Here is a 10,100-nt window from a genome sequence, read left to right on the forward strand (position 1 = left end):
TGTCAGTACCCTACCCACAATACCATGTGCTCTAATTTTGCCCACTAATCTCCTATGTGGGACCTTATCAAAGGCTTTCTGAAAGTCCAGATATACTACATCCACTGGCTCTCCCTTGTCCATTTTCCTAGTTACATCCTCAAAAAATTCCAGAAGATTAGTCAAGCATGATTTCCCCTTTGTCAATCCATGCTGACTCGGAACGATCCTATTACTGCTATCCAAATGTTCCGCAATTTCTTCTTTTATAATTGACTCCAGCATCCTCCCCACCACTGATGTCAGGCTAATTGGTCTATAATTTCCCATTTTCTCTCCCTCCTTTCTTAAAAAGTGGGATAACATTAGCTGCCCTCCAATCCACGGGAACTAATCCTGAATCTATAGAACATTGGAAAATGATCACCAATGCGTCCACGATTTCTAGAGTCACTTCCTTAAGTACCCTGGGATGCAAACCATCAGGCTCTGGGGATTTGTCAGCCTTCAGTCCCATCAGTCTACCCAACACTATTTCCTGCCTAATGTGAATTTCCTTCAGTTCCTCCGTCACCCGAGGACCTCTGTCCACTAGTACATCTGGAGATTGTTTGTGTCTTCCTTAGTGAAGACAGATCCAAAGTACCTGTTCAATTCGTCTCCCATTTCCTTGTTCCCCATAATAAATTCACCTGCTTCTGTCTTCAAGGGACCCACATTTGTCTTAACTATTTATTTCCTCTTCACAAACCTAAAGAAGCTTTTACTATCCTCCTTTATATTCTTGGCTAGCTTACCTTTGTACCTCATCTTTTCCCCCCGTATTGCCTTTTTAGCTATCTTCTGTTGCTCTTTAAAAGAGTCCCAATCCTTTGGCTTCCCACTCATCTTTGCTATGTTATACTTCTTCTCTTTTATTTTTATACTGTCCTTGACTTCCCTTGTCAGCCACGGTCGCCTCTTACTCCCCTTAGAATCTTTCTTCCTCTTTGGAATGGACTGATCCTGCACCTTCTGTATTATTCCCAGAAATACCTGCCATTGTTGTTCCACCGTCTTCCCTGCTAGGGTCTCTTTCCAGTCAACTCTGGCCAGCTCCTCCCTCATGCCTCCATGTCACGTGGGGTGCGGGGCGGTGACGTCACTTTGTCCCATATTTGGAAGTGAGGAAGTTGCAACCCCAGAGAAAACTGTCACTTGTGGGGCCCTCGTGTTGCTCACTACCTAGTCCGAGACAGTTCTCTAGCCTGACATATTGTGGTCATCCAGTCAGGTAGTGAGGACACCAGTGGAGCATCCACCCGCATCTTCATCAGTTTGCTCGCTCGCAGTGCAGGCCAGATGGTGTTAAAAGCACTGGAGGTAAACAAAACATGACTCTCACAATGCTTCCCGGCTTATCCAAGTGAGCATAGGAACGATGGAGCAGGCGTCCTCAAGATGGAAGGAAAATCAATATAAAAGAAGGGCGGTCCGAGACATTGGCAACCCGGGAACAACCATCGCAAGGAAGAACCTGAGTTTGAAGCTCAGAGAAGACTACACCCTACCAACAGAGTGAATCTGGCCAATTCATTCATACGGGTAATATCTGACTCCAAGTCATGAGTTTTGTGATTTAGTTTAAGAAGTGATGTTGAAATAGTAAAGTAAATGAGAAGTTATTAGAAGTCAATTGTTTGCATGCACGTTTAAAGTTACTCAAGTGTTAATAAAGATTAAGTTGTACAAAACTAAACTAAACCTTTGTTTTGAGTCTTTTGTTCGACACATCAGTTGACACCCTATAAAGATAATAGGGTCAACATTTTGGCGACCTGGGTGGGCACGGTTGAGTGGTCAATTTATGTGGTCCCATATGTGGTCCCACCATGCTCGAATCACAGACGTGCCGATTCAACAGTGATCGTAGAGGGACTGGGCGGGAATTTAGCGGGGAAGACAGTCACTAAGGATTCAAAGGTCATCCATATGCCCTCCTGACTGCACATCAGAAAAGCCGGACCCTTACCCCGGTCGCCGAACCCTTACCCCAGTGGCCGGACCCTTACCCCGGTCGCCTCCCGTGCTCTTGGATGAGGTCCAGAAACATTACAATAATGAGCGAGTGCCCAGATTGGAAACAAGTGCTCCGGGAGTACCTAGATTAAAATGGCCCGTGTGGGTCGAGTTTGCAGATAAAAAATTAGAGGGTTCGGGACCCACAGGAAAGAAGTATTAGGAAGAAGCTAGGAAAAGTCAAGTAAAACAAGCCTCAAACCTTTGTAAGGCTACAGCAATAGCCAGTGGTATAAGTCAGTTATGGTAGAAAGAAATTGAGAATTCAAAGTTGAAAAAGGAATTAGAAATTGCAAAACAAGAAGCGCAGAAGGCAGGAACGGGGTACTGATTGAGAGTGATCAGCCATGATCGCATTGAATGGCGGTGCTGGCTCGAAGGGCTGAATGGCCTACTCCTGCACCTATTGTCTATTGTCTATTGTCTAAGAGAATCAGCTGCAATTAAGGAAGGAATTGGAGGGAGCACAAAACAATCAGCTCCATAATCAGCTCCATTTGAAAAAGGAACTAGAAATTGTCAAACAATTAGGGCAAGAGATTTAGCTGCAGTTAAAGAAGGAATTGGAAGGACCACAAAATAATCAGCTCCATTTAAAACAGGAATTAGAAGCCGTAAAACAAGAAGTGAGTAAGTTATGCGAGAAGGTAGCAGAGGAGGAACAGAAGAATCAGCTGCATCTGATGCACCTGAATCAATTTCAAACACAGTTTGAGCAGGCTAGTCAGGAAAAGGAGAGCGCTGTCAGGATGTGCGAGACTGCTCAGCAGGAGGCTGCAGCAGCAGCAGACAAATGCACAAACCTGCAGGCAGCAATAAAAGCCCTCCACCTGGTAGGAAGGGAAGGTATGTATAAACCAGCTGATCATGTCAAGTGCCAATATGAAATTGACAAGTTGCAGCCCTCAGTTCAAAGAGGTATAATGTGCACCTATAGAACTGATGTAGTTGAAGGGGAGAGTGAAGTAGGTTGGGGAGAATTGGATGAGATAGCCCAGAAATATGGAGAGAGAAATGGATTTGGTGCCTCCGCCCCCCTGGGTGCAACTCAGGGCATCACACCATCCGCACCCATCGAACCCATCGAACCCATCCAGATGAACCCATTTACCACACGTCGAACAGACCCCGGAGCACAGACAGGCCATGGGGAAATAACGTAGCACACCATTTAGAGTAGCACAACTGTCTGAGATAGAAAAAAGCATCCCAGTCTTCGAACCCCCACGAGCTCTTTGAGCGTGTCCGCCAGCAGAAAGATCTGCAAGGGGCTAGATGATGATGAGGAGAAAAAACTCCTGCTTGCATGTCTCAGCCCTATCATACATTCAGCGTTACCTGACCCACAGAACACTGGGGGAGGGAGCCTGCAGGCGATGAAAGAAGCCATAATGATGGTGGTGGGAAGTGATAGAACAGATCCAGTGGAGGGTTTGAATAAGTGTAGACAGAAAGAAGGGCAGCACTCTACAGTTTATGCCAGCCGATTATGGGTACATTTTAATGAAGTATGTGGAGCAGGTCTGGACTGGCAACACTTCACTTACAGACACCTAATGATAATAGATGGATCAGGACCCTGGTGACACACTCCTCAGACAATAGTAGACGGGCATGCATAAGCTTTGAGCCAAGTGACCCAACTCACACAGAAGCATGGGTATTGAGACATTTGGTATGGGCTAGGGAAAAGGAGGTTAGTGAAGCTGCAAAGTTTAAAATGAACAAGGAGGGAAGAATGAATCCTATTAAAACCCAGGACAGAGGTCCAATGTAGGAAAATGAGGGAAGGGATAGAGAAAGAGGTGAGAATGGTTACTGGGGTTCGCCATTTCTGTACAGATCCCTGGCAAGGAGGGAACAAAACCAAGATCAGAGAGCTGATTGGAATGAAGGGTCCGAGATATCAGAGTCAGTGTTACAATTGCGGTCAAGAGGGACACTACGCTAGAGATTGTCGAGCACCTCACTCGAGTCCGCGAGAGCAGGGGCTAGGCACAGAACATCAAAACTTTATCACTGGAAGGACCCAGATTGTTGGAGTTTTGTCTGATGTGGGGTTTTCACTTGTAACATGTTGAATAATTACGTGATCAATAACTTCCAGCATTCCTGTGCTTTAAAGTGTTAAAGTCAAATGCTTCCATTAAAGTTTGTATGATTTTGTTCTTGTCTTGGTAACTGCTTAATCCATTAAGGAAAGTCATTAAATGGTTTAAAGTGTGAATTATATGTGAGGTTTAAATTGTTGCAAGAGGTGTGACACTTGGGGTCATTTTGATTTGCACGAGATTCACTCGCATGAAGTAGGCGAGTGTAAAGGCTGTTGTGTGTTTGTTAAATCTGTCTTGGGAGAATGTTGAATGAATCCTATGTTCTAGACAGAATAGGATGTGACTGAAAGATTCTGCATCTGGGTTTTAAGAGGTAATGTTGCTTTAAGAAGTTGTGTGAGTTGTGTGTGAGCCCATTCCATCTTTTTGTTTCCTTTATTCTTTGGATTATGTGTTAGACGTTTTCACTGTGAAAATTAACTTTATTCTAAGTTTTCCAGTTATTTTGAAGATTCTAAAGAATGAGAAGTACAAACAACGAGTTTTGTTATGTCCTTTTTTTTCAATATATATATATACAGTATATATAGTTTCTTTCCTTGGAAATTAATTTGAGAAAAAACAGGATTCCACACTGGCCATGTGGAATCCAGGTTAAGGTGTTGGAAATGTGAGTGTCTCTATTCCGGATATGAGATGCCCTCATTTCAGAAAGAAATTGGCATTTGGGGATATTGGTTAGTGGGGTATATTTAAATTAGGGATTTGAAATTGGGATTTTGAGTAATTGGAACATTAGGATGCAATCTTAAAAGTTGTTTTACTAACAAGAATGTTTATTTTCCAGAAGCTTAGAGCATCACAGGCCTCCTGTGACCACCTCTTCACTGACCTTGCGGTCACAGGCAGCCTCAGCCAGATATTGAGGAACATAAGTTTTGTATGGTTGTGGTCATGAAGTTCAGTTGTGGTTTGAGGTGGAGTAGAGGGACAGCTAATGGTGGACAGTGGGACATCAAAACTGGGTGAGAAAGGAGCCGAAAGAGTCGGGAATCCAGTAGATGGTGGAGTGTGAATCCAAGGCTGAACATGGAAATGGAATGAATTATCTCCTAACCTCTTGATTCACAAAGGAATATTTCCGCTCTACCTGACCCACAAGCAATGCAACAAAAGCATTTAACTGTTGTATTAATTTAAGGCACTGGCTTTCCCAATGAAGGCCGTTAAAATATTTAAATACCTTATGTGCACATTGGCAAGCCTTTCCTCCACCCGTTTAAGCCAGAAGTTAGCAGGTTTGATGGCAATTTTGTTTCCTATTTCACCAGTCAGGGCAACTGGGATTGGCTCAAAAAACAAATTACTGCAGGAACTTAGTGGTCGAGCAGCATCTGTGGCAGGAAAGGAAGTTGTTGATGTTTTGTGTTGAAAACCTTCATCAGGGATCGACTCACAAGTTGAGTATTAAGAGTGTTGTCATATGCATTGGGAACAAAACTAAAGTTAATGCAGTTTTTTTCGAGGGTCACCAATGTAGTACCACAGCAAATAAATGGACAATAAAATATACAATAATCAATAATACAATAAATTAACAACCTGCAATACTATGTAACCAGACCATAATAATGCTAAAAGCAAAACAAAGTCCACAGTTGAAAAAGGGTCTCAACCCAAAACGTCATCTATCCATGTTCTCTGGTGATGCTGCCTGACCCGCTGAGTTACTCCAGCGCTGTGCCCACAGTTGATAGTTTCTAAGGTAGTATTGTGTTTAAGGTTGTGCAGTGGGATTCAAAAGCCTAATGGTTGCTTGGAATCAGCTTCATAAGGCAATAATACATAGGAGCAGAGTTAGGTCATTCAACCCATTCAGTCTACTCCACCATTCACTCATGGCTGAAACTATTTTTCGTTGTCAACTCCATTCTCCTGCCTTTTTCCTGTAACCTTTGATGCTCTTATCAATCAAGAACATGTCAATCTCCCCTTTAAAAATACTCAATGTCTTGACCTGGCAATGAATTTCACAGATTCACAACCCTGTGGTTAAAGAAAGTCCTACTCATCTCCATTCTAAAGATACACCCTTTTATTCTGAGGCTGTGCCCTCAGGTTCTCGACTCTCCCATTATTGGAACCATCCTTTCCATGTCCACTCTAACTAGGCCTTTCATCATCCGGTAGGCTTGAATGAGATCCCCCCTCATCCTTCTAAACTTCAGCGAATACAGGCCGAGATCCGTCAAATACTCCTTATACATTAGCCCTCTCCAATACCAGGAGAGGTTCCAATTCCACAAAACAGAGGCCCAAAGCTGCTCACAATATTTCAAATAAGGCCTCACCAGCTCCTTATAAAGCTTCAGCATTACATCCTAGCTTTCAGGTTCTTGTCCCCTCGAAATGATTGCTTGCATTGCATTTGCCATCCTTACTGCCAACTCAACCTACAAGTTAACCTTTTAGGAACACCAGCACTCCGAAGTCCCTTTGCACCTCCAATTTCTGAAACCTCTCCCCATTTAGAAAGTAGTCTATGCCTTTATTTGTTCTACCAAACTGCATGGCTGTACATTTTGCTACGCTGTATTCCATTGGCCAATTCTTTCCCCACTCTCCCATCCTGTCCAAGTCCTCTGCAGACTCCCTGCTTCCTCTACACTACCTGCTCCTCCACCTATCTTTGTATCATCTGCAAACTTGGCCATAAAGCCATAAATTCCATCATCCTGATCATTAACATATTACATGAAAAGTAGCTGACCCAACACCAACCCCTTCACAACATTACTAGTCACTGGCAACCAACCACAAAAGCTCCCCTTTATTCCCACTCTTTGCCTTCTGCTGATTAGCCAATCTTCTATCCATGCTAGTACAGGATAAGGAGGGGTTGAGGGGGATGGAGTGGGGGGGGGGAAGGGGGAGTGGGAGGGGGAGTTGGAGGGGGTGGGGGGAGGAGGGGGGGAGGAGGGGGGGTGGAGAGAGGGGGGAGGGGAGGGGGAGGAGGTAGGGGAAGGGAGGAGGGAGGGAAGGGGGAGGGGAGGGAGGGGGGAGGGGAGGGAGGGGTGAGAGGGGGAGAGGGGGAGGGGAGGGAGGGGAGGGAGGGGGGAGGGGGGGAGGGGGGAGGAGAGGGTGCTGCACCAATGCAGGAGAGGCTTGGGCCCAAAGGGTCCACTTGATCTAGTCATTTACTAAATAGAATGTTGTCCAGGTACAATTGATGATTTATAAATACTTAAGTGAGTAAAAACCATGGTGTGATGTAAACTCTATATTTGTTTTCTTTAAAATTAAGTGCTGTCTTTGCTTTTATAGGACTGGATGACCGTTTATGCCATGTGTAGAGTTAAAAACAACCTATAAGGCTATCTAAATATTAAATTTTGAAACTTTTCACATTTGCTATCAATGCTGTCTTGCGAAGTGGGTTTCTGTTGTAGTGACCCTTACAGTGAATTCAGAAAGTATTCAGACCATTTCACTTTTTCCACATTTTGTTACGTTGCAGCCTTATTTTAAAATGGATTAAATTCTTTTTTTATCATCAATCTACACATAATACCCCTTAATAAAAAAAGCGAAAACAGGTGTTTAGAAATTTTTGCAAAGTAATTAAAAAGAAATAACTGAAATATCACATTTACATAAGTATTTAGACCCTTTACTCAGTACTTTGTGGAGGCACCTTTGGCAGCAATTACAACCTCACGTCTTCTTGGGTATGATGCTACAAGCTTGGCACACCTGTGTTTGGGTTATTTCTCCCATTCTCTGCAGATCCTCTCAAGCTCTGTCAGGTTCGATGGGGAACGTCGATGCACAGCTATTTTCAGGTCCCTCCAGAGATGTTCGATTGGGTTCAAGTCCGGGCTCTGGCTGGGCCACTCAAGGACATTCACAGACTTGTCACAAAGCCACTCCTGCATTGTTTTGGCTGTGTGCTTAGGATCGTTGTCCTGTTGGAAGGTGAACCTCTGCCCCAGTCTGAGGTCCAGAACACTCTGGAGCAGGTTTTCATCAAGGATCTCTCTGTACTTTGCACCGTTCATCTTTCCCTCAATCCTGACTAGTCTCCCAGTTCCTGCTGCTGAAAAACATCCCCACAGCATGATGCTGCCACCACCATGCTTCACCATAGGTATGGTATTGGCCAGGTGATGAGCGGAGCCGCTTGGCAATCAGGCCAAAGAGTTCAATTTTGGTTTCATCAGATCAGAGAATCTTGTTTCTGATGGTCTGAGAGTCCTTTAGGTGCCTTTTGGCAAACTCCAAGTGGGCTATCATGTGCCTTTTACTGAGGAATGGCTTCCGTCTGGCCACTCTAGCACAAAGGCCTGATTGGTGGAGTGCTGCAGATATAGTTACCTTCTGGAAGGTTCTCCCATCTTCACAGAGGAACTCTGGAGCTCTGTCAGAGTGACCATCGGGTTCTTGGGCACCTCCCTGACCAAGGCCCTCTCCCCCGATTGCTCAGTTTGACTGGGCATCCAGCTCTACGAAGAGTCCTGGTAGTTCCAAAGTTCTTCCATTTAAGAATGACGGAGGCCACTCCCTCTGTATGTCAGAGTACAGCAACAATAGTATTGTCAGTGAATTTAAAGATGGGATTGGAAAGGTGTCTGGCTACACAGGCATGGGTATAGGGTAGAGCATTGAACACACAGTCTTGAGGTGCTATTGGCCATTGAGGAGCAACTGTTGTTGCCACTTTGTACTGATTTAGGTCTACCAATGAGGATCTTGAGGATCCATTTGCATCGGAACAACTGGAGACCCAGTTCCCTGAGATTCCTAGTCATCACTTATCCAGTCACTGCATTTCCTCAAGTACTTATTCTAGCATTTATCCTGCAAATTCAGTTATCCTAATGTAACCATTTTCTCTTTGCTTTGATGTCCAATCTGCTGTAGATGTAGCATCCTTGATTTGTGGCATTACCACAGATACATAATCAAAGTCAGTTCCTTACTGTGCAGATCATAGTCTGTAGGAGCACATTTCAATCTCAATTCCTATCAAAAAAAGATACAAAGTCAGTCTGAAGAAGGATCATGACCTGAAATTGCACCTATCCATGTTCTCCAGAGCTGCTGCCTGACCTACTGAATTACTCTAGCACTCTGTGTCCTTTTTTTGTACAATACCATCTGCAATTCCTTGTGTCTTCATTTCTTAACAGTTACTTTGTCGACAGTTGATTCTCACACACACCACCACATGATGGCTAACTCCCAAATCAATACACTTTCCAAGCATGCATGTACTTTTCAACAGTGGCCGGGAGGTTTGTCTTGCTTTGGGGGCAATCATTCTACAAAATAGCACACAAGAAAATATGCAAACTGATATTTTAAATGTTCCTAATTGCTCAAGTGTTGATTTAGGGAAAAGATTTGAAGTACATGCCTTCAAAATTAAGATTAGTTGCAAAGCTGTTTCTGATGTAAATATTTATCTTTGATCTTAGATGTCAACATCCAGTAAGAGGTTAACAGTTTGACCTTGTATCTAAGACATGGTGAATAACGATGCACACCACATTCTGTCAACATTTTATCATATGTACACAAGGATCTAGGCAGAATCTGTCCTTGATGGTATCACACGCCTTAAAGGCTGCACCCATTAACAGGCTAACTCTCACATCCTCCGGGGTCTCTATGCTCAACCTAGCCAAACTGCTCTCATATTATTTTCATTAAAATGTCAATGTTTTTCTATAGTTCTATGTTTATGATCTTGCATCCTTTAGTTTTTTTCCTTCTTGTACAATCCTTTTTAGCCTTGAATTTATTATTCCAATAAAATATTTTGATTGTCACAAAATAACTTCAGCTTAGTTTGATTGAATTGGTGGTCTGAGGGATGCCAAACAGTGGTCAGAGAGAAGCAGATAACAGTTGTGTATCCTGTGGTGACTTTGGTCACATGTTGAATAGAAGCAAACAAAAAGCTGACTTTATTTCCTTTGAAAAATATTGAATAAAAGTAACTAAAAC

This window comes from Rhinoraja longicauda, chromosome 5 (assembly GCF_053455715.1).
Source record: "Rhinoraja longicauda isolate Sanriku21f chromosome 5, sRhiLon1.1, whole genome shotgun sequence".
NCBI lineage: Eukaryota > Metazoa > Chordata > Chondrichthyes > Rajiformes > Arhynchobatidae > Rhinoraja > Rhinoraja longicauda.